At 44.4% G+C, this 24,752-nt stretch overlaps 1 pseudogene across 1 annotated transcript in view; it reads right to left on the reverse strand.

Annotated features, from left to right (window-relative positions):
* Window positions 1–15,924, reverse strand: part of LOC149750264 (WW domain binding protein VOPP1 pseudogene) — a 101,235-nt pseudogene extending 85,311 nt beyond the window's left edge. The window contains exons 1-2 of the transcript XR_016391682.1: window positions 6,619–15,924; window positions 5,442–5,541 (exon numbers count right to left, since the gene is read on the reverse strand). The product of XR_016391682.1 is annotated as a WW domain binding protein VOPP1 pseudogene (transcript). The remainder of the gene's footprint in view (window positions 1–5,441; window positions 5,542–6,618) is intronic.
* Between the last annotated feature and the right edge of the window lie 8,828 nt (window positions 15,925–24,752).

The following is a 24,752-nucleotide window of genomic DNA, read 5'->3' on the forward strand; positions in this document are numbered from 1 at the left end:
CACCTAGAGCCTGTGCTCTGCAACATGAGAAGCCACTGCAATGAGAAGGCTGCGCACCGCAGCAAAGAGTAGCCCCACTCGCCGCAACTAGAGAAAGCCTGCACACAGCAACAAAGACCCAACACAGCCAAAAATAAATAAAATAAAATAAAATTAATTTTTTTAAAAAAAGCTTTTAAAAAAAGAACATAGACTTTGAAGCTACCTGGGTTTCAGTTCTCACTGTCCTGAGTAGCTGAATGACCTTGGGCTAATGAATACTCCAAGCCTCACTTTCATCATCTAAGTTGGAGGTAACAATACCACCATATTTGTCAGGACTCCTTCAATTGCAGGCAGCAGAAAATCAAGTCATTAAATTAAACCAGATGAAACTGTTGACATCCAATCTGCAAAAATGGCAATTTTATTGTGGTTCAAACTAACAGCTTAAGCTAAAAACGATTTTATTGGCTTATGAAGCTGGCAACTATAACAGTGATTCTAGGTAGCACACAACATCTGAATCTAAGGCTCAAATGAATAAAGAGAAGCCCTCTCTTTTTCAGCAACCAGAATTGGATCATGTGGCATAGAATGATGCTAATTGGCCCTACTTGGGTCATGCTCCCAACCCTCCAGCCCAATCACTGTCAAAAAAGACACGAAGTTTCTCGATGGGCCAGGCTTAGGTCATGTGCTTGGGAGTAAGCAGGGCACTATGATTAATAGATTGACGGGTCTGTCAGATAAATCCTTTCTGTTTTGTTTGGCCATAACCCTAGGGCCTAGCACATAATAGGTGTCCCCCAAATTAGGTAAATAAATGATTGGGGAGGGCGTATTGTGCAACCTCTTCAGTCAAAAGAGGGGGCAGACGAAAGCATTAGAATCGCATGATAAATGCCTACACCATATGGTTGTTGTGAAGATCAGACAAGAATATGATGCATATGGGACAGGGCCTAGCACATGGGGGCACTTTTATTGGCCACATAGATCAGGTCAGCGTGGGAGCCCACTTTTTCCATGCAGTGACTTGCACATAACAGGCACCCAGGTTTTTTGATTGACTGGATGAGCTAATAAGTGAACTCATGAATAGACAATGAGCAATCTGGATCCTGTATTTTCCTTTGGAAAAGTTCTTTACCCTATGACAATTTTGATTTTGTCTGGTTTTCCTACGAACAACCAGACACGAATCACACGATCGATAGGGCAAGAGCAGGGCTTCCCTGGTGGCGCAGTGGTTGAGAGTCCGCCTGCCGATGCAGGGGACACAGGTTCGTGCCCTGGTCCGGGAAGATGCCACATGCCACGGAGCGGCTGGGCCCGTGAGCCATAGCCGCTGAGCCTGCATGTCCGGAGCCTGTGCTCCGCAACGGGAGAGGCCACAACAGTGAGAGGCCCGCGTACCACAAAAGAAAAAAAAAAAAATTAAGAGAAATTAAGAGAGAGTAATTGTGAAGAGACGATGGAAGGTCTCTGGCTTCTATCAGATTCAGTGAGGCAGAGAGGAGGGCTAGATACTGCCCCTTGGTCCTCAGCTTCTACTTCCACCTTTTTCTATGCTCCCCCCTGGATCACAGGGACTGGAAAGGCATAAAACCCTATTTTCCCAATTCCCTTTCTGCTAGGGTTCTAGATGAGATTTAGCTTCTGCTGATAAAATGCACTCATGTGCAGAAAAGAAGTAGGGTCATTCTCTCTGGGCAGTGGTGACCGGTGAGCATGCTCCCACAAACACAAGCTTTTGCAGTGGCCACCCTCCACGGTACACTGTCTGATGACCAACCTAATGGGTATTGGGCAGCTGTCATGCTGGCAGCATTTTCCTGACCTCTGGGTGATAGTAGAGAGTAGACAGAAGAGAGAAGGAAGGCACTGCATTCAGTGAGGTGGACTGAGTTGCACGCCCTTGGCTGGAAGAGCTCCAGCTTCTTACACCCACATTTTCTCCCCCCAAAAATAGGGTCACATGATTGAGACACTATTTCTTATAAATGAACTTTAAAATGAGATTGTATTAGAATGACTGCTGTTCGCAAATCAATCAATGTAACCCATCATACTAATAAACTCGAGAGGAAAAGTCACCTGTTTGTATCAACTGATATAGAAAAAGCATTTGATCAAAATTCAATGCCCATTCATGATAAAAATTCCCAGAAAAGTAAGATAGCAGTAAACTTTCTCAATTTGATAAAGAACATTTACAAAAAACTTACAGCTAACATTATATTTAATTGTAAAGGACTGAATGCTTTCCTCCTAAGCTCAGGTCCAAGGTAAGGATGCCTGCAAAGATGTCTGCTCCCTCCACTACTATTCAGCCATGATCTAGCCAACTCAATAAGGCAAGAAAAAGAAATAAAAGGCACACAGATACAAAAGGAAGAACTAAAACTGCCCGTATTTGCAGATGCCATTATGGTCTGCGTAGAAATCCCAAGGAATCTTAAAAAAAAATTCCTTGAACTAATAAGTGCATTCAGCAAGTTCACTGATAACAAGATCAACATAAAAAATCAATTGTAACAATGGAAAAATTAATTGTATTTCTATATCCTAACAGTGAATACACGGGAACAAATTAAAAACACAAAACCATTTATTATCACTCAAAAAATACAGCAATGGAGTGACTGCTGTTCACAGGTCTCTCGGGCTACTAGAGAGCTCTCCACCCTGACTCTAGTAAAGAGGTCAGGAAACCTTGAGTAAGGTTGGAGGTATTAATTTCGGGCAGTTAATTACATTCTTTTAGCATCCATCTCCCTGAAGTTTTCACTGGGCAAATCCTTCAGGAGGACATCCCCATTAGCTATTCATTTTTCTTCCTCACTGACTGGAGAATGAAGTGACTGTTGGCTGTGTCACACAACTCGTTGATATTCACCCCTGGGTGAAGTGATCCTCAAATAATTACCAAATGTAGTTCAGGTAACTGAATTAGTGAATTACCTTAGTTCCTTTGAGATGAAAGACTCTTTAGGAATGTGAAATACTTCCACTCTTTGTTATTTATAACCTGAACAATGAAAGAACCCAAAGTAGTATTCAATATGCTCCAGGAATGGGCTGACTAAAATTAAAGAATGCAATTGGTTTTCATTTTCCATATTTTTCATTTTCTCTCCTTTTCATTTCAATAGTCAGGACTGAATATGACAAGACATCAAATCCCCTCTGATGTTAATAAGGCATCAACTATGGAGCTCTGGGAAGAGAAAAATTCAGCTGAAGTGTGACAAGTATGTGGTTCTCCTCCTTCCTGTGATTTATTACCATTTCCTCTCACCCACCCTATTACACTACTCTACAGGTGAAAACCTCCTCCCTTGCTTTGTTTTCTTCTGCCTTAGTCTAATTGGCCAAATTTAAGAGTCTCAACTACTCTTCCACCCTTCAGACAAACAACTACTCCCATCAGTGGTCTCCCATCAGAGAAATTCAGGATGCCCTCGGCTTAGTGCTCTGCCCTGGGTGCGAAGAAGACAGAAGCCTAGAGGCAAATCCCAGGCAGACAGCTTGACCTGGGGTGGGAGGAGTGGGAAGTGGTGGAGATGGGGCTGAGGTTGGCAAATCAAGGCCCAGTCTACCTGAGGTTGGTAGAGGGCTGAAGATGGTGGCGGAGATGCTAGGCTCTACTCATGCTGGATATGGGTGTACTGCATTTATTGAATCCAATTTACAGTTATTCATTTTTAGTTTTCATTTTTTAAAGCATTAAGCGTTTTCTATTTCTCTCTCTTTTCAAATATCTTTTTAAGTGTAATTTATTTATTTTGGAACGGGAATAGGTAATACATTCACATAGTTCACAATTCAAAAAGCATTCAGTAATATACAGTGAAGACTCCCTCCCACCTACATGCTCCAGCCACTCAGTTCTCCTTTCAGAGGCACCAGCATCATCAACTTCCTACTTCTCCTTGCAGAAATATATAAGCAAATTTGTATAAGGCATCCCCTCACCATCTTTTATTTACACACATGATAACTCACTATTCTGTTCTGTACTATACTTTTCTCACATAATATATCTTAGAGATCATTCCACACCAGTACACAAAGACCACTTCAATCTTTTTTTATAATAAATAGTAATCCATTATGTTAACGTATCTTCATTTGTCTAACCACTCTCCCATTAATGATCATTTCCATTATTTCCAATTTTTTGATACTACGAACAGTGCTGTAATGATTAACCTGTCAATGAGTGATTTCCACATATAGGAGTATGTCTGTAATTTAATAGAATTGCTACTAATAGAATTATTATAAATAATTCCTGTAAATAGAATTGCTAAATCAAAGATTATGTATTTGTAATTTTGATAGATATTGCCAAATTGCAAATACATGTCACCTGACACAACATCCTTTGCCCATTTTTCTATTGCAGTATTGGATTTTTTTTTATTGATTGTGTAGCAATGACTTCAAATATGTTTCCTAATTTGTCCATTGACTTTTGGCTCAGCTATGATTGTCTTTGCATGGATACATTTTTAAAAACATGATTGAGTTTTTCAATCTTTTCTTTTATGAGTGCTATAATTTGTGTCATATATTTAAAGGTTTTCTTCAGTCATAAATTACAACAAGAAAATCTTTTATGGTTTTTTCCTATTTTTATGGTTTCATATTTTTCTATTTAAAATCTGTAACCCATCTGGAATTTATCTGGTAAGATTTGAGGTACGGCTCCAATTTTAATTATGTATTTATTGTTACAGCTAACTACCCTGTTGTCCAAACATCATTGATAAAAATCCAGTGTTCCCAGTGATTTGTAATGAGACCTTTATCATATGCTAAATTCCTATTTGTTTTGGGGTCTACTTCTTGATTTTCTATTCTGTTTTATCTCTCTATTCATGTGCCAGTGGCATCCTAGTTTGATTTTTAAGAACATAACTAAAAGGAATTGTACTTCAATTTTTTAAACTTTATGTATCTCCTTAAAGTAACTCTTCCTTTGGGTCAGTGATCCATGGAAACAAGGTTTCCTGTCTGTGTCTTACAACATTGTTTACTTTCCCTCAGATAGCTCAGGACTAGATTTTTCTTAATCTTCCAGGAAATGAAATTTAGCCTCTACCATCTGAGTGGCATAGTCAAATGAATGGCATAACCTTGGGCTTATGAGATGACCAGAGGAACAGCATATTTTACTTTTCCAAATCCTGGTGCATAACAGGGTCACAAGGAACAGGCTCTTTTATTCCTGTGGTCATCGCTTTAAAATAAAGTTGTGTACTTAATGAATATTTACTATACGGCAAGTTGCTTCGGTGAGGGTGCTTTTGGCTTCAAGTCATAGAAACAGATTCAAACAACCTTTCACAATAAGGAAATGCATGAACTGCGGTAACCAGTTCTCAAGGAGTAGGGGGTTGGACAGGCAGTGTCAGTAGCCTGGCCATGTCATTACAGATCCAGCCTCTTACCATTTTGTGTTCCTCCATCCTCAGTCATTGGGTCCATTCTCAGGCCGATGGCAAGATGGCTTTGGCATTTCCAGGTATCCTCTCCAGACATGAAAACACCCTGAGAAAGAGACAGCAGCTCGTTTTGTTCTCTTTCTTAGGAGCAAGGGAACATTTCCCTGAAGTCTCCCATGTGTGATTGGCCAGAATTGGGTGACATTCCCATTCCCAAATCAATCACTGACAACAGGAATGTGATTAGCTTAAGGCCAATCAGACCCACCCCTGGGCTGGGCAAGGGTGAGTTCCCTCCAAGGCACATGGCTGCTTGAAGAGGGTGAACATCGGCACAAAACCGGGATTCTCATAGTAATGGAAGTGGGTAATGGTTGCTGATAATGAGTCTGCCTCATCCCTCTCCCTCTTTCTCTCTCCTGACTGGTTTCCTTTGCAAGACATCCAACAATGTCCCCCTTCACACACACTTAGTGTTTGGTCATGTATTAACTGCAAACTGAAAAATTCAATAAAGACTCATTGAACTCATACTATACGCCCAAAATGTGTGAGGAGCTGAGGACTAGAAGAAGGAAAGACAGGGATCCTGATCTCAATGATTTAATGGGAGAGGCAGAAAATTAAGGAATTCCTTAATTCCTTAGTACAGTGATAGGTGCTATGTATTGATACATAACTTAAGGGCGCTATGGGAGTTCTAAAGAATGAGTAACTTCACGGGGAACTTCATGGTAAAACAAATGGAATATTCCAGCTGAGCTTTGAAAGATAAGTAGGTAATCAAGGAAGAAGAACATTCAGGCAGGGAAATTAGCTAGTACCAAGGACCAAGAAGGCATTGGCCTGGCATGCTCAGGTTACTATATGTGTTCTTTATGTCAAGCTATTAAGTGAACATGGCAGTGAGGCACCGTTTTACCCAAAGAATGAAGGTGCCTGGGGGGAGTTTAGAGGCCTGGTTTGCAACTTTGGTTTTTACTGTTTAAGAGACATCATCAGTGGATACCATCCCTAAGAAGTTCTGAGAGAGGTTAAAGCGAATTGCAGCATTCAAACACAAAGAGCAGATTATTAATCAACTTTCTGAGGTGACAGACCACCTCTCAGAGACCCCTACATCTTCCTTTCACTTCACAATCAAGCTTCTTGCAAACGATATCCATACTAGCATTCTTCTCACCTCCATTCATTCCTTAACCTCAACCCACTGAGGTTAGCAATATGATGGCTGTTCCTGCTAAGGTCACCAGAGGCCTCAATAAACTGTAAGACACAAAATAGAATAAAACCAACAACAACAACAATAAACCCTCTTACATCCTACCTTCCAATCACATGAACTATTTATAATTCACAAATTACATTGGTTAATACATTTAGAGACCCCGGGCACTGAAAGTATGAATTCTTTCTCCCACTGCAGTATAAAATTAAAAGCAATCCTAAATCATAATTTTTTCCATAAGGGCTTCCTTTTTTTATAAATCATATTCTTTCAAAAAAAATCTTTCTCTGGACCCCTGCTTTGTTGATTATTTAAGCATATGCCCACCAGCTGAGTAATTCAGCAATAAAGATATTCATACCTTGTTTGTAGTAGGTTAAATGACGTCCCCCCCAAAAGATATATTCACCCAGAACCTCAGAATGTGACCTTATTTGGAATAAGGGCCTTTGCAGATGTAATTAAGGGGAAGATCTCTAGACAGATGATCCTGGATTAGGGTGGGCCTTAAATCCAATGATTTGGATTTAAGAGAAAGAAACAGAGAATCACAGAGGCATGTGGGGAGAACACCACATGAAGATGAAGACAGAGATTGGAGCAATGCATCTACCAGCCAAGGAATGCCAAGAATTACTGAAACCCCCAAAGCTAGGAGAGAAACATGGAACAGATTCTCCCTCAGAGCCTCCAGAAGGAACCAACCATGCTGACACCTTGATCTGAGACTCCTGGCCTCCAGAACTGTGAGAGAATAAATGTCTGTTGCTTTAAGTCACTCAGCTGTAGTAATTTGTTACGGCAGTCCTAGGCAACTAATACATTACTCCGTAACAATCTGAATTAAAATCAGGTAACTTTTGATTATAAGAAACTCAGGAAGAGAGGAATTTATTTTAAAGAACTGCAATCTCACAGGACACAGAGACGAGAAATTAAGCCTCCTGCTTTTGGAGCTGGGAACCAGGGCGGGGAAGGAAAGTGACTGTCCATCACTCAAAGTCATCTAATAAACTCTCTCGTATTGCTCCCTCTGGGAGTCATCCCATGCTGTCCCCTGGCTGTCTTCCTTTGCTTCATCACTCTCTGGGTGCGTGTGGCTCTTCCAGGTGACTTCAGCCCCAGTCTCTGTAAATTTCAAGTTTGTTCCCCACATCTAACTGACTTTGTCTCTCAGCAGCCCAATTACAAATTGTCATGTGAGAAACTGGGTTGGCTCAACTTAGAGTTACCTAAGGGCTAGACCCCCGATGAGCCATCCGGTGCCCATCGCTGGCCCAGTTATAGCACATGAGAGGTGGAGCCCCGTGGCATGAGTGCTGTGCCTTCCAGCCTTTGGGCAGAACTCCCACTGCAGAGGTCACAGTCGTGCAGGCAAAACTTGGCCCCTCTGGTGCAATCTGGTCATTTTTCTCCCTCCCTCACTAGACTATGAACCCCTAGAGGGCAAGAATATAGGTCGCAGTGCCTGGGACATGGTAGATTTTCAAGGTGAGTCGGTTAAATGCAAAGGAATTAGTTGAGCTTTGTAGAACTGCAAGAAAAAGGTAAATGTTTATACCGCTTTCTCTGTTCTTTCTTGACAAAGTGGTCATTTTAAAGCTGACTTCCTTTCCTTACCTCATTCTCAGAAATAGCAAAGAGACTATCTCTGGATATTTGATAAAATGGCACTCACAAAGCCACACAACCTCACTGCGGTCCCTGATCAGTGGATCTAAGGTAAACAGTTCCCTTACCTCTTTCTCTCTCTCCATTGGCGTCCAAACTCCCTAATCTTTTGGCTGGTGCTATGATCCTTCTTGACAGAGAGCTCAGGGAAAGAGGTTGTTTGAGCCATCCTTTGCCTCTTTTTCCTTTTCTTTTCTTCCCTTTTAAAAAAATGGATTTTTCCCCACAGAGATCTTTTTTCCCAAATTTTTAAAAATTTAAGTATAGTTATTTACAATGTTGTATTCGTTTGAAGTGTACAGCAAAGTGAGTCAGCAAAAAAAAGAAAAAATATATATATAGAGAGAGAGAGAGACAGAGAGAGACAGAGAGACAGAGAGATCTTATTTTGACAACACAATCTGGTGTAACATTCTTTCAGGAGACTGCTTAGTTTCTAGAAACTTTTCCTTTGCTTTAGCTACAGCTAGTTTGTTGAGACCTTTTTGCTAATAGCCTCTCCCTTGGGTCTAAACTTCCCCAAGTACACAGTTCTGGGCCAGGGCCTGGTGGAGATCAGAAATAAAAAAGGACCAGAAGAAGACATAACCTCAGTCACTGCAGATCTCGCAAAGTATGGGGCACCCAGCTGGGCCAATCCAGAGAGGGCGCAGGAATCCTCAGGGGCGTCATCTGCATGAGATTTGCAAACCAAAAGGATCATCATCCTGGAACCCATACTTCTCAGTCAGGTGGGGAAAAGCTGATCATTCTTGTGCTAATCAGATGGACAGGTTTAGCTGAGGCAGGGAAGGAGAGAAAGGGGATAATTCCTGAAACCATTCTCTTTCTTCCAAGTCCAGCAGCCCTCCTGGCTCAACTGAAGGCCCCCCAAATTGTCATTAAAGCTGCCCCAAAGGAGAAATATTGGAAAGGGAGCATATGTAGGGACCTTTTAAAACCCTGCAAGGCATTGACATCATGATTCCTTCTGTGATGAATCAGAAGTACAGAAAACTAAGTAAAATATTTTGTTCCCAAACTGGAGCCGTTTCTAAATTTAAATGTCAATCATCTCTTCTCTTCCATGTATGTACCAGCAAGAGGCAGCCATGGGTGCTGTCAAAAGACTGCGTAGAGATTGGTTCAACATGGTGAAGTAGAAGGACATGCGCTCACTCCCTCTTGCGAGAGCACCAGAATCACAACTAACCACAACCACTGGGTGAGTGACTCACAAGCTAGAAAACAATTATACCACAAAAGTCCACCCACTGGAATGAAGGTTCTGAGCTCCATGTCAGGTTTGCCAACCTGGGGGTCTGGCAACAGGAGGAGGAATTCCCAGAGAATCAGACTTTGAAGGCTAGCAGGATTTTGACTGTAGGACTTCAACAGGTCTAAAGGAAACAGAGACTCCACTCTTGGAGGGCACACACAAAGTGGTGTGTGCATCAGGGCCCAGGGGGAAGGAGCAGTGACCCCATAGGAGACTAAATCAGACCTACCTGCTGGTGTTGGAGGGTCTCCTGCAGAGGTGGGGGGTGGCTGTGGCTCACTTGCGGGATAAGTACACCAGAAGTTCTGGGAAGTACTCCTTGGTGTGAGCCCTCCCAGAGTCCATTAGCCCCACCAAAGGGCCTGTAGGCTCCAGTGCTGGGTTGCCTCAGGCCAAACAACCAAAAGGGATGAACTCGGCCCCATCCATCAGCAGACAAGCAGATTAAAGTTTTACTGAGCTCTGCCCACCAGAGCAACACCCAGCTCTACCCACCACCAGTCCCTCCCATCAGAAAGCTTGCACAAGCCTCTTAGACAGCCTCTTGCCTCACTCACCAGAGGGCACAGAGAAGAAGCAAGAAGAACTACCATCCTGTAGCCTGTGGAATGAAAACCACATTCGCAGAAAGATAGACAAAATGGAAAGGCAGAGGACTATGTAGCAAATGAAGGAACAAGATAAAACCCCAGAAAAAGAAACTGAACGAAATGGAGATATGCAACCTACCAGAAAAGGAATTCAGAATAATGATAGTGAAGATGATCCAGGACCTTGGAAAAAGAATGGAGGCAAAGATCGAGAAGATGCAAGAAATGTTTAACAAAGACCTAGAAGAATTAAAGAACAAACAAACAGAGATGAACAATACAATAACTGAAATGAAAAATACACTAGAAGGGCTCAATAGCAAAATAACTGAGGCAGAACGGATAAGTGACCTGGAAGGCAGAATGGTGGAATTCACTGTTGCAGAACAGAATAAAGAAAAAAGAATGAAAAGAAATGAAGACAGCATAAGAGACCTCTGGGACAACATTAAACACACCAACATTCGCATTATAGGGGTCCCAGAAGGAGAAGAGAGAGAGAAAGGACCAGAGAAAATATTTGAAGAGATTACAGTCAAAAACTTCCCTAACATGGGAAAGAAAATAGCCACCCAAGTCCAGGAAGCACAGAGTCCCAGGCAGGATAAACCCAAGGAGAAACAGGCTGAGACACATAGTAATCAAACTGACAAGAATTAAAGACAAAGAAAAATTATTAAAAGCAACAAGGGAAAAACAACAAATAACATACAAGGGAACTTCCATAAGGTTAACAGCTGATTTCTCAGCAGAAACTCTACAGGCCAGAAGGGAGTGGCATGATATATTTAAAGTGATGAAAGGGAAGAACCTACAATCAAGATTATTCTACCCAGCAAGGATCTCATTCAGATTCGATAGAGAAATCAAAAGCTTTACAGACAAGCAAAAGCTAAGAGAATTCAGCACCACTAAGCCAGCTCTACAACAAATGTTAAAGGAACTTTTCTAAGTGGGGAACACAAGAGAAGAAAAGGACCTACAAAAACAAACCCAAACCAATTAAGAAAATCATAATAGGAACATACATATCAATAATTACCTTAATTGTGAATGGATTAAATGCTCCAACCAAAAGACACAGGCTCACTGAATGGATACAAAAACAAGATCTGTATATATGCTGTCTATAAGAGACCCACTTCAGACCTAGGGACACATACACACTGAAAGTGAGGGGATGGAAAAAGATATTCTATGCAAATGGAAATCAAAAGAAAGCTGGAGTAGCAATACTCATATTAGATAAACTAGAGTTTAAAATAAAGAATGTTACAAGAGACAAGGAATGACAATGCATAATGATCAAGGGATCAATCCAAGAAGAAGATATAACAATTTTAAATATATATGCACCCAACTTAGGAGCATCTCAATACATAAGGCAAATGCTAACAGCTATAAAAGAGGAAATCGACACTAACACAATGATAGTGGGGGACTTTAACACCTCACCTACACCAATGGACAGATCATCCAGACAGAAAATCAATAAGGAAACACAAGCTTTAAGTGACACAAAAGATCAGATAGATTTAATTGATATTTACAGAACATTCCACCCAAAAACAGCAGATTACACTGTCTTCTCAAGTGCACATGGAACATTCTCCAGGATAGATCACATCTTGGGTCACAAATCAAGCCTCAGTAAATTTAAGAAAACTGAAATCATATCAAGCATCTTTTCTGACCACAACACTATGAGGTTAGAAATCAATTACAGGGAAAAAAACGTAAAAAACACAAACACAATGAGGCTAAACAATACGTTACTAAATAACCAAGCGATCACAGAAGAAATCAAAGGGGAAATCAAAAAATACCTAGAGACAAATGATAAAATGGAAACACAACAATCCAAAACCTATGGGATGCAGCAAAAGCAGTTCTAAGAGGGAAGTTTATAGCAATACAATCCTACCTCAAGAAACAAGAAAAATTTCAAATAAACAATCTAACCTTATACCTAAAGGAACTAGAGAAAGAAGAACAAACAAAACCCAAAGTTAGTAGAAGGAAAGAGATCATAAAGATCAGAGCAGAAATAAATGAAATAGAAACAAAGAACACAATAGCAAAGGTCAATAAAACTAAAAGCTGGTTCTTTGAGAAGACAAACAAAATTGATAAACCATTAGCCAGACTCATCAAGAAAAAAAGGCAGAGGACTCAAATCAATAAAATTAGAAATGAAGAAGAAGAAGTTACAACGGACACCGCAGAAATACAAAGCATCCTAAGAGACTACTACAAGCAACTCTATGCCAATAAAATGGACAACCTGGAAGAAATGGACAAATTCTCAGAAAGGTATAACCTTCCAAGACTGAACCAGGAAGAAATAGAATATATGAACAGACCAATCACAAGTAATGAAATTGAAACTGTGATTAAAAATCTTCCAACAAACAAAAGTCCAGGACCAGATGGCTTCACAGGTGAATTCTATCAAACATTTAAAGAAGAGCTAACACCCATCCTTCTCAAACTCTTCCAAAAAATTGCAGAGGAAGGAACACTCCCATACTCATTCTACAAGGCCACCATCACCCAGATACCATAACCAGAAAAGGATACTACAAAAAAAGAAAATTACAGACCAATATCACTGAAGAATATAGATGCAAAAATCCTCAACAAAATACTAGCAAACAGAATCCAAGAACACATTAAAAGGATCATACACCATGATCAAGTGGGATTTATCCCAGGGATGCAAGGATTCTTCAATATACGCAAATCAATCAAAGAGATACACCATATCAATAAATTGAAGAATAAAAACTATATGACCGTCTCAATAGATGCAGAAAAAGCTTTTTTTTCACACCCAAATTTATTTTTATTTTGCATACATAGGAAACATGACCCTATGAAAAGAACAAAAAAGGGAAATGAGCCAAGTGTTACCAGAGGAAAAGCATGCACCAATCTGCTCCCAGTTCACTCCTAGCCACACACTCAACGGAACTCTATGGAACTTCACACACCAGGAGCTGGAATGGCTCCAAGCGGTGGGCACTGTCCACTGACAGCACGGGGGGAAACAGAGTGGGCAGGAAATGTCACTGAGAGTGGAATTTCCACACACAGTGTCAGTGCCCACAGTAGCGGATTCTCACTCAGGTTCAAGGGAAAACAAAATTTATCTCACACAAACATGAATATAAAATCTTTGAGTGCTACCTAAATCATTCAGTCTCAAGATAATTTGCTATCAAAAAGATAAACAAAATTTCATCATGGACATTTGGGTGCCTACTCAGCTGCACCCAATCCAACTCCAGGGGCAGCTCTTGGGTGCTTCCTCATCAGAACAGTAAAGGGAGAAACTGGACCTGAAAATGCAAAACGAATGACCTGGAGGAAGAGGAACTTTTGGACCCATGTAGTTGTCCTGGGTTGTAAACAGCAAATGTTGCACTTTGTTATCTCATTCGAATCAAGGACTTGAGTGCGGGAGGTACTGAAGTTGGGGACAGGAGTTCAGAGGTCACACTCGGTGGTCAAAGACACCAGCAGCAGCATCCGTGTTCACAGACTGTTTCCATGGTGTTCATCTGGCTCCAAGAGCATCCCGTGGAATTCCCGGGGAGGCCTCCAGACTTTCCATCCTTAGAAAAGGTAAGTCACCATCGCCCCATCCTGATTCCTCACTCCTACTCCATAGACATGTCCCAGTAGAGCAGGGACAGGGTGACTAGGGCTAGGGAATGAAAACCCTCAGTATCCACTCCAGTGAGGTGCCCTGATGCTCAAGTTCAATGAGTGACAACTTCGCAAGAGGCTCTGCTTAGTTCATTTCAAAAATAAGCACCCTACCCCCACCCCCCACCACTACACATACAGGGACCTACATGTCTGGCTACACGGCTTTGCCCTTCCTATACATGACCTGTCAGGTCTCAATCTGGGTTTAAATACACGATCGTGGGCATTACTCACCACGTAGAAGAGCAGGACTCGGGCCCCCTAACAACCCCAGGACTACCTGTGATCCCAGGGCCAGAGAGGTTTCTGAGCCAGGGTTTGCATTTCCAACCAGATCTTCTTTATTCTAATTTTTATTAACTCCTCAGTGAAATCTATTCAGTCCTTTCTGAAGAGATCTCTCTGCAGTCCTGGGGTTTTGCATTCCCGTCTTTTTCTTAGCAAGCTCTTCCTCTTCAGAGCCTGGCGTACACCTGCGGAGATCAGTCAGCCAGGGCCCAGGGCTTCCCAACCCAGGCTTAAGCCACAGACTGCGCCCTGCTGGGACACCTCTCTCCAGGGGCTGATGTGGCTTCCCAGCCGGATGTGCCTCTCTGCTTTGAAAGTGTCCATCACAACCCACCATCAGAGCTACCTCAGGGGAGGGCACAGAGGTGCCTGGCCGTGATCACAGGCCAGAGAGCTGCTGACGTCCAGGAAGGACTCCGAGTCCGACCTCAGGACAGGACTCCACACCACCTTCCACAGGACACACTAAAAAGGGCTCGAACATTTTTTCCCCCAAGTCAGACCAAGAGCTCATCAAATGCAATGTCCAGTTTGAGGCAGGGGGCAATTTCCCATGAATTTAAATAACTTTCTTTAGTGATTTTCAGATAACTATAGACATCAATTTAGCCTCATTCCGGATCCCCATCTCCTTGAGGTGCAAGCCATACCCAGGGCTCTCCCAGCCCTGGCTGTGCAGAGGGCAGCTCTGGTCTTCAGGAAGGGGATGGAGAAGAGAAGGCTCAGAGGATGTGCCACCAATGCCTGTTTCTCTGACAGCTTTTTGAAGAGGAAGACTGTCCAGCATGGGGCTCACACAGCTGGCCCTGTGGGGCCTTGCTTCAGATGGGCTGCCTGCCATGTGCGGGGCCTTCCGGGTGGCCCAGGCCCCTCCTTGCGTTCACGCGTACTCACCTGCATGTGCCCTGCCTCACCTTCCGCCGGGGTCTCTCCCCTGAGGGTCTGGGCACACCACCCTAGGGGGTTAACCCTTGGGACTCTCCACTCAGCCAGAGCACAGATTACATTGGAAACAGAAGCAACAGAGGAGACACGGGGTGAATTCAAATACTGGTCCTCCAAGGGAAACCTGAAAGGAAGCTATGCTTTCTTTGAAGATATCAAAAAGGAATTTGCCCTTTAGTGGCTCATAAGACCATTCCTGGAAGTGAACAGTGATGGGGCCAGGGAGGGCGAGTGACAGCCTCTCCGGCCTCCCCGGCCAGTTGCACAGGCAAGTGCCAGGCAGCTCCCGGCTACTTGGCCTTCACCACCTGTTCATATGGGGGCAGGGTGTGTCGAAGTAGGAAGGGGGCGGTGGGTAGGCTGTGCTTCCCTGGGGTGAGTTGGGTTGGACCTGGAAAGCCATCGCCACAGGATTCCCAGCAGGATCCATCCCTGGTCCTCCAGGGTCAGTGTAAAACGGCAGCCCCAGCTTCTGGGCTCCTGGAGTGGGGTTCGGGGGCTGCCTGGTGTAAGACACGTTGAATGTCAGCTCCTCGATCAGTGGCAGGGGGTACATGCACCTCCGGATGAAGAAGCCAGCACCACAGCAGAAGAGCATGCCCATCATCAGGAGGTACCAAAAGTACCACAGCCTCTGTATGGAGAGGCCTGCACACAGCACCTGGAGCCACAGCAGTCCTCATAAGGGCGGCATCTGTTTGCTACACATCCTGTGGGCAGAATTACAGTGGTTTCCTTCTGGGGAGGCCCTGTAACTGGATGATCAAAGACATATAATATGTTGGATAGAGTCCTTCAAAATACCAGCAATGATTTTGGGCCTCTGTGCAGTCCACGGGCAGCCCAAGGAGCAGCGCAGCCACACTCCTGGCCAGGCAGCCCATGGCTGCACATCCTCCTGGTCGCAGGTGTGGGTCAGCAGCACGATCCCTGTGAGGGGGCCAGCCAGCTGGCAGGCGGGATCCCAGCCGGGGTCACAGGGGCTCGGGCAGGCGGGCGGGGAGCTGGGCTGAGTCACGCAGTCCTTGCCGCATTTGCCACGGGCTCGCGTGTCAGAAAAAGCTTTTGACAAAATTCAACACCCATTTATGATAGAAACTCTCTAGAAAGTGGGCATAGAGGGAACCTACCTCAAAATAATAAAGGCCATATACAACAAACCCACAGCAAACATCATTCTCAACAGTGAAAAACTGAAAGCATTTCCACTAAGATCAGGAACAAGACAGGGATGTCTACTCTCGACACTATTATTCAACAAAGGTTTGGCAGTCCTAGCCACGGCAATCAGAGAAGAAAAAGAAATAAAAGGAATCCAAATTGGAAAAGAAGAACTAAAGCTGTCACTGTTTGCAGATGACATGATACTATGCATATATGATCCTAAAGATGCCACCAGAAAACTACTAGAGCTAATTGATGAATTTGGTAAAGTTGCAGGATACAAAATTAATGCACAGAAACCTCTTGCATTCCTATACACTAACAATGAAAGATCAGAAAGAGAAATTAAGGAAACAATCCCATTCACCACTGCATCAGAAAGAATAAAATACCTAGGAATAAACCTACTTAAGGAGGTAAAACACCTATACTCAGAAAACTATAAGACATTGATGAAAGAAATCAAAGATGACCCAAACAGATGGAGAGATATACCATTTCTTGGACTGGAAGAATCACTATTGTGAAAATGACTATACTACCCAAAGCAAGATACAGATTCAATGCAATCCCTATCAAATTACCAATGGCATTTTTTACAAAACTAGAGCAAAAAATCTTAAAATTTGTATGGAGACACAAAAGACCCCGAATAGACAAAGCAATCTTGAGGGGAAAAAATGGAGCTGGAGGAATCAGACTCCCTGACTTCAGACTATACTACAAAGCTTCAGTAATCAAGACAGTATGGTACTGGCACATAAACAGAAATATAGATCAGTGGAACAGGATGGAAAGCCCACAGATAAACCCAGGCACCTATAGTCAACTAATCTATGACAAAGGAGGCAAGGATATACAATGGAGAAAAGACAGTCTCTTCAATAAGCGGTGCTGGGAAAACTGGACAGCTACATGTAAAAAAATGAAATTAGAACACTCCCTACCACCATACCAAAAATAAACTCAAAATGGATTAGAGACCTAAATGTAAGACCAGACACTATAAAACTCTCAGAGGAAAATATAGGAAGCACACTCTTTGACATAAATCACAGCACGATCTTTTTTGACCCACCTACTAGAGTAACAGAAATAAAAACAAAAATAAACAAATGGGACTCAATGAAACTTAAAAGCTTTTGCACAGCAAAGGAAACTATAAACAAGACGAAAAGACAACCCTCAGAATGGAAGAAAATATTTGCAAACAAATCAACAAAGGATTAATCTCCAAAATATATAAACAGCTCATGCAACCCAACAGCAAAAAAACAAACAACTCAATCAAAAAATGGGTGGAAGACCTAAATAGACATTTCTCCAAAGAAGACATACAGATGGCCAAGAGGCACATGAAAAGGTGCTCAAGATCACTAATTATTAGAGAAATGTAAATCAAAACTACAATGAGGTATTACCTCACACCAGTTAGAATGGGCATCATCAGAAAATCTATAAACAAAGGGAACCCTCTTGTACTGTTGGTGGGAATGTAAATTGATACAGCCACTGTGGAGAACAGTATGAAGATTCCTTAAAAAACTAAAAATAGAATTACCATATGATCCAGCAATCCCACTACTGGGCAGATACCCAGAGAAAACCGTAATTCAAAAGGCACATGCACCCCAATGTTCATTGCAGCACTATTTACAATAGCAAGGTCACAGAAGCAACCTAAATGCCCATCAACAGACAACTGGATAAAGAAGATGTGGTACATATATACTATGGAATATTACTCAGCCATAAAAAGGAACAAAATCGGGTCATTTGTAGAGCCGTGGATGGACCTAGAGACTGTCACACAGAGTGAAGTTAAGTCAGAAAGAGAAAAACAAATATCATATATTAACGCATGTATGTGCAATCTAGAAAAATGGTACAGATGAACCGGTGTGCAAGGCAGAAATAAGAGAGACAGATGTAGAGAACAAACGTATGGACACCAAGGGGGGAAAGCGGGGGGCAGGGGGATAGAGGTGGTGGGATGAATTGTGAGATTGGGATTGACATATATACACTAATATGTATAAAACAGATAACTAATAAGAACCTGCCCTATAAAAAATAAATTAATTAAATTTTTTTTTAAAAGGCTGTGTAGGGGCTTCCCTGGTGGCGCAGTGGTTGAGAGTCCGCCTGCCGATGCAGGGGACACGGGTTTGTGCCCCGGTCCGGGAAGATCCTACATGCAGCGGAGCAGCTGGGCCTGTGAGCCATGGCCGCTGGGCCTGCGCGTCCGGAGCCTGTGCTCCGCAACGGGAGAGGCCACAACAGTGGGAGACCAGCATACCACAAAAAAAAAAAAAAAAAAAAGGATGTGTAGATGGTAGACCCCACACATGCAAGGCATATGGCGCTCATACTCATGCTCACATATTCACACACACACACACACACACAAAATGCTTGCAGCTGTCCAGAGAGATGAATGGCCCAATTACCCCGCAACCAGTACCCAATTCCACGGCGACTGGATTTCCGGAAAGCCAAAGCTGAGGGACGCTGGGGTCCGCGGCGTGGGAACAAGTGCCAGGGTCCCCATCAGGTACCCAGTAACTGTGAATGCGTGGACCTTATGAACAAATGGGGCCACTGGGCAGTTTGACTAGCCTTAAGACAAAGACAAAGCACCTCATCTGGAGTCTTGTACATCCACAGAAATGGTCTAGCCAGAGGCAGCCAACACTGAACCTGGGATCTCTTCTCCCTGGAAAATTACCCTTCCACCACACCCACCCCTTTCCCAATTCTCCCCTCACCCTGCTGAAAGCTGACAGGCAGTGTCCCACCCACCCTAGCTCACTTCCCATTCACTCACTCATTCAGCAAACGTTAACAGGCACCCACTGTGTGTCAGTCAATGTGCCAGGCCCTGGAGAGACAGGGAGGCCAGACACAGCCTGCTTCTCAGCCCTGCTGGGGACAGGGAGGGAGCCGTCCCTCTGTTCCTCTCATTCAGGGCACGCTCCACACCAGGCCAGCTCTTCAGAGAACCACGGCTTCTCCATTTCTCCTTCCTGAGGCCTCACCCTCGTGCAGGAGCAGCAGCTCAGAAAATCTCTGTCTTTTCACTTGCATTATAGGATTTTTTAAAAAATAGCAGCAGCAGCCTTGCCTTCCAAGAAGCCTGTGGCTTTGGTTAATATTTACATGTATTTGCAATTCCTTTGTACACACGGAAGGGGAAAGAATGGGTGGGGAAGGGAGTTTTGCCAGGGAATGGAAATGCACCCTGGGCCCATCCTCAAAGTGCTATGGCAATTGCCAACTTAAAATCAAGATGCAACTTGTTTAGCTAAAATTCAGGTAATTTCTGTCACTCCTGCTCTGGCCCTTCTTCCCCTGCAAACTCGCAGCTCCTTAGCTGGCCTGTGCATCGGTCCCATTCATGTGTGAGGGAGCTGTAGCTGGTCTTGGGCTTATATGCACTGGAAATTTTCTTTTTCTAATTCTGCAGGTTTGGGTCATTTTCAGAGAGCTCTGTGGGCACCCTCTGGTGGCTGACCGAAAATTTTACCTGCAAAAAATATAGTTGAACTGGGAAGGCTTTATCTGGCAGTCAGGCTCTGTGGCTGGATGGTGGACATTGTGAGTTTATGCGCTGTACTTTGTACCACCTCTTTCATCACACGATACACGGCTGGAACCGTGGCTCTGCCCTCTCAGAAGGACTGGCACCTTATAGAAAGGGCAGAGCTAAGACACAGGGCCTCCTTGTGGGGGCAGTTTTTCCAGATCAGCCTGGGTGGGGAGGATGAAGGTAGCACTTCCTTGGGCTCTCAGAGGACTCAGCCCTGAAGGAGAAGCCACTGCATTCCCGGAGCAGGCCAGGCGTGAACTGCATTCTTCCCAGAGTTCCCACTCCTCCGCTGGTCCTAGGGGCAGCCATTCCTGAGAATCGTCCTGGTCTGTGGGCAAGGGCAGGGACGGGAGGGAGCGTAGAGGAAGAGAGGCAGGAAGGAAAACTCTCCACCTGAGGATGACGCCCCAGGCCCTCAAGTCAGGGGAGCTGATGAGCATAACTGTTCTGTCAACACGATAAATGCCCGCACCTCATTTTCCTTAGCTCGTTCTTCTCCAAGGATTTTATTAGTCTCAAGAGAGTCCCCAAAGTCAGCTCAGGTTGCCTTCATTTTGCAAAAAGAGGTCCCACGAGGTTAAGGACAAATGTGACGTCACCCAGCCTGCCAGCGCAGGCCAAGCCTGGAGTTTTCTCACCTGCCGGGTTATGATGCTTTGATATTTACCTGCAGCCCGTGGTCTCAGTCACCTCCGCCCCGCACTCTATCAGAGCAAGCCACTCTCAACCAGCAAACCGTGACGAGACCTTTGAAGAGCAAGATCTTAAGGAAGGGTACACTTTGAGGCACAGGGAAGTGCCGTGTCACAAGTGGGTTCCAGAAGCTGGCAAGAGAACCAGGTGGCTCCGATTCCAGATTCTGCAATCTTAGGCCCAAGCCCTATCATTTACCTGGAAACAAAGAGGTGCTGTCTACCAGGAGCAGCCTTCTTTATCGCCACCATTTTTCATTTGCTTTCTTTCAAAACCAGGCCCCAGGGCACAAGGGAAGCCCAGCTCCCGACGAGCCATCAGTCACCCCACACTGGTGGTGGCAGCCCCGTTCTGCCCGGCTGGGTCTGAGAGCACCACGGGGCGGCGGGAAAATACCCTTGGTGGGCAGCCCAGAAGCTAAGATGTGACCGGAGCAGAGCAAGAAAAACAAACAGAACAAAACAAAACCCAGTGTGACCACATCTGTGGGAACAGACCATTCAACTACACTCAGAGCCATCACCCCGGAGGCAGGGCAGTCCGGGGAGCTCCTGTTGAATCTGAACTGAGCGTGTGGGTTTCTCCCTCTAACCCGTGCTTCCAGCAGAATGAAAATACTATTGCGAGGTCACTATGTGCCAAACACGCAGGATGGAGCAGGTATCGTGCTCATTGCAGCTAAAGGAGAGCTGCCGCCCACTCTAAACCCTTCATACAGATTACCTCATGAGTCCTCGTGACAACCAAATGAAGGAGGTACAGCTAATCCCCCATAAAAGAGGACACTGAGACAGAGAAATTACATAATCTGCATCATGCATATTGCCAGGGGTGGAGTCAGGATCCAACCCTGGCCATCTGGCTTCAGAGCTGGTGCTCTTAAACCACTTCACCCTGTGGTTTCCTCCAGTATGTGCTAAGAGCTCACTGAGCCTTCATAAAAGCTGCACATAGTATGTCCTAGCACTCCCATTTTACTGATGAGAAAACAGAATCATAGAGGAGCTAAAGAAGGTTATACAGCTAGCAAGAGGCAGAGCCAGAATTTGAATCCAGGTAGCTAGACTCCTGGATCCCAGCTCTAATCATCACATTCTACCACCTCCCTTTAAGCCAGGGCAGTTTTCCAATGCTCCCACTCACTAGGTTTTGCAAAATTCCTGCTGGATGTTGGCAAGCACCACTCTGGCTTTGCGGCTCAACCCAGAGCCCAGGGAGAGGCCCTCCTGCCCTCCCAGAGGCAGATGTGAAGGGGCACCTGGCCCTCCGCACACTGCTCCAGGGATCCCCCCCCAGGAGCCCGTGGGTTCATTGCCACTGCTGACTAGCAAAGTAACCTGAGTCTTGATTCTGCCCCCGTCGCCTGGGTTTGTCGATGTGGGGCTTCAGACCTGGGAAGGTGTCCCTCTCTCCTTAGCCAGATTATTCCTATTTCCTTGGAAGCACAAATGTTTATTTTACGGGACATAAAGGCAGAGCCAGTTCCTTCACTGGGTGTCAGGCTCCCCAGGGCTCCCCCTGGACGGCCACTCAGGAAATTGGGAAGCCTGGCTCAACCGCAGCGCTGCTCTGAGGGGCCAGCATCCATAGGGTGTTACTGCATTTTCCATTTGAATTAACGTTGATTAAACGTTGATTAAATCAAACATTTAGCTGTTTGATTAAGAAATATCTCAGGCAGATTTTTCTCCTTTCTGGCTTATTGATCACATAGCTGGCTCCCTTCCAAAAGAGATTCTGGCCTTTGTCTTTTAAGGTTCATGTTCTGCTAGGTTGAGCGGTTGAGTTGTATCAAATGGGATCGACACCATGACCCCAACTTTAAATCGCCTGGTGCCTGTGCTGGCTGTCTCCCATCTGTCACTCCAGAGCTCCCTTCACACTTCTCCAACCTGCTCTGTGTGTGTGCCAGGGGGCTGGCCTACAAGGACACATCAATGGGTTCCTTATCCTCTGGCTTTCGTTGGATCCATTTGATGGAGGTCACTGGCAGTAAATAAGTAGGCAGGAGGTGAGAGAAGCCAAGGGGGTTGTCCCCTGGCTCTCTTCCTGCCAGGCTACCATGGATTATCTGTGTCCCGCCACTGAGGCCACAACTCATACGTTCTATCATATATTCTAGTAACCACTGGTGGTTATAAACTACCCCCAACACTTACTAGCTTAAAACAACCGCAAACATTTATTTTACTGATGAAGCTATCATTTGGACAGGGCTTGGTGGGGCAACTCATCTCTGTTCCGCGTGGCATAAGCTGGGACAGCTTGACTAGGGTTGGAGAATCCACTTCCAAGATGGCTAGCAAGTTGGTGTAGGTTATGGTCTGGGCAAGCTTAGTCAGGACTGTTAGCAGAGGCCTCAGTTCTCTAGGTCGGCCTCTACTTGGGGCTGTTAGACTTCCTCCCAGCAAGGTGTCCATGTTCCAAGAGCAAATGTCCAAAGGAAAGGAAATGGAAGTTTCCAGTCTCTTAAGACCTGGGCCTGGAAACAGATACAACACCACTTCTGCCATGTTCTATTGGTCAAAGCAGTTGCAGAGGCCCCTCTGATTCAAGGAGAAAGAACATAGACCCCACTCTTGATGAAAAGGGTATCAGAGAATTTTATCTATCTTTAATCCACTACATTTTATAAGTGCCCCTCCTATGGCTATTCCCTCCAGGTTCCAATAACTGGTCTCCTCCCTTGCTCCCTCAGGCCGGGGGTGGAGCAGCTCGCTCCCTGATAGTGCTTGCCCAAGGTGTTACACCACCCCTGGTTTCCCAAACCCTGATCACACATCTGTAACAGTCTCTTTACTAAACTCCCCCTCAAAATATCCAGCTGGAGTGTACCCAGGTATTTGCTGGGACCCTGGCAACGTTTCTCTGTCAAGTTCTTCTTTGCCCACACGGGAATACCCCATGAGACCACCCTCCTCAGGACCTTTCCTCCCAACTCCCACCAGCCCCCATACTCCCCACACTCCAATCTCCTTTCAACTTTACCTAGTGCTTTCCTTGGAAGACCTCTGCTCAGTCATTAACTGCAGTTATTTATCAAAATAATTCGTGCTTCCATGCTTCCAGGGTGCTCAAAGGCTTCATGTCCACCTCACCCAGGAAAATGGTTACACAGTTATAGAACGCTATAGTTAAATCTAAATCCAAAGAGAAATGCCTAAAGATAGAAGTTTGTGACCCTCCAATTAAGCTAATAAGGGCGTCCTTTTGGTCAAGCTAGCCTTTCAGATCCCCTCAGACCACACAGACAACCTCCAAACCTTCCTGCTCTTAGCCTCCCCTAGACATTTACCTTGACCTTGGATCCCCAGGCAGAGATTGACGATCTATTTTCCTTTCTTTGGCTTTTCCCTGACGACTCTCATGCCTTCAATGTGGGAACTGTAACTGAGAAATTCAGGACTAGGGCAAAAGGGCATATTTACTGCCCCAATGCCTCATTTCATTCAAAGACAAGTGTATTTCCAGTAATTGAGAAGGAACAAAGGTTGTATTTCTATGACACTGTAAAAGATAGCATTCTCTGGATTCTTATCTGGAACTCTGATAGTTATGGTATCTGTCACGTATTTAATCAGCAGAGACAAGAAAGGCAGCACTAAACTATCTCTGAAGCACTTTCTTATCTTCTATTACTTCCAGAACTTCTTTTCATTAATGAATTCATTGAAGAAATATTTATTTGAACATTTGCTGTATGGGGCAGGCACTGTATGAAGCACTGGGGACAATGATGAGCAAAAACAGATGGACTAAAAGATACATGACACAAAGATTTACACAAATAAATGGGATATAACACACTGGGATACCGGCTTCCTTGTAATATGAGGGTGTATAATAGGGAGATAGTGATAATCAGTGAGGTCAGGGATAGGTTTCTGTCACCCTTAAGTTGCACTAATGCTCCCGCCCTCTACCAAGCTCAACCCTGCCCTGCGATAATGTAGAACAGATAAAATGAAAGCGTTAGCCCTGTTGCTTGTAGCCCTGAGCTGCTGAGTGCTAGGGACCTCCACCTACAGTAGCCCTGTCAGGTCCCCAGTCAAACCCACCCACCCTCTGAGATATCAGGAGAACCACTCCCATCAGTGGCAGGTATGTGGAGTCTGTCTAGGGCTTCTTCTAAAGCACAGTGAACCTTGTTTCACAGTGACACATCCAGGTCTTCCAT

This window comes from Delphinapterus leucas, chromosome 2 (assembly GCF_059928025.1).
Source record: "Delphinapterus leucas isolate spDelLeu-1000000601 "Yukka" chromosome 2, BTC_Dleu_Yukka2, whole genome shotgun sequence".
Taxonomy (NCBI): Eukaryota; Metazoa; Chordata; class Mammalia; order Artiodactyla; family Monodontidae; genus Delphinapterus; species Delphinapterus leucas.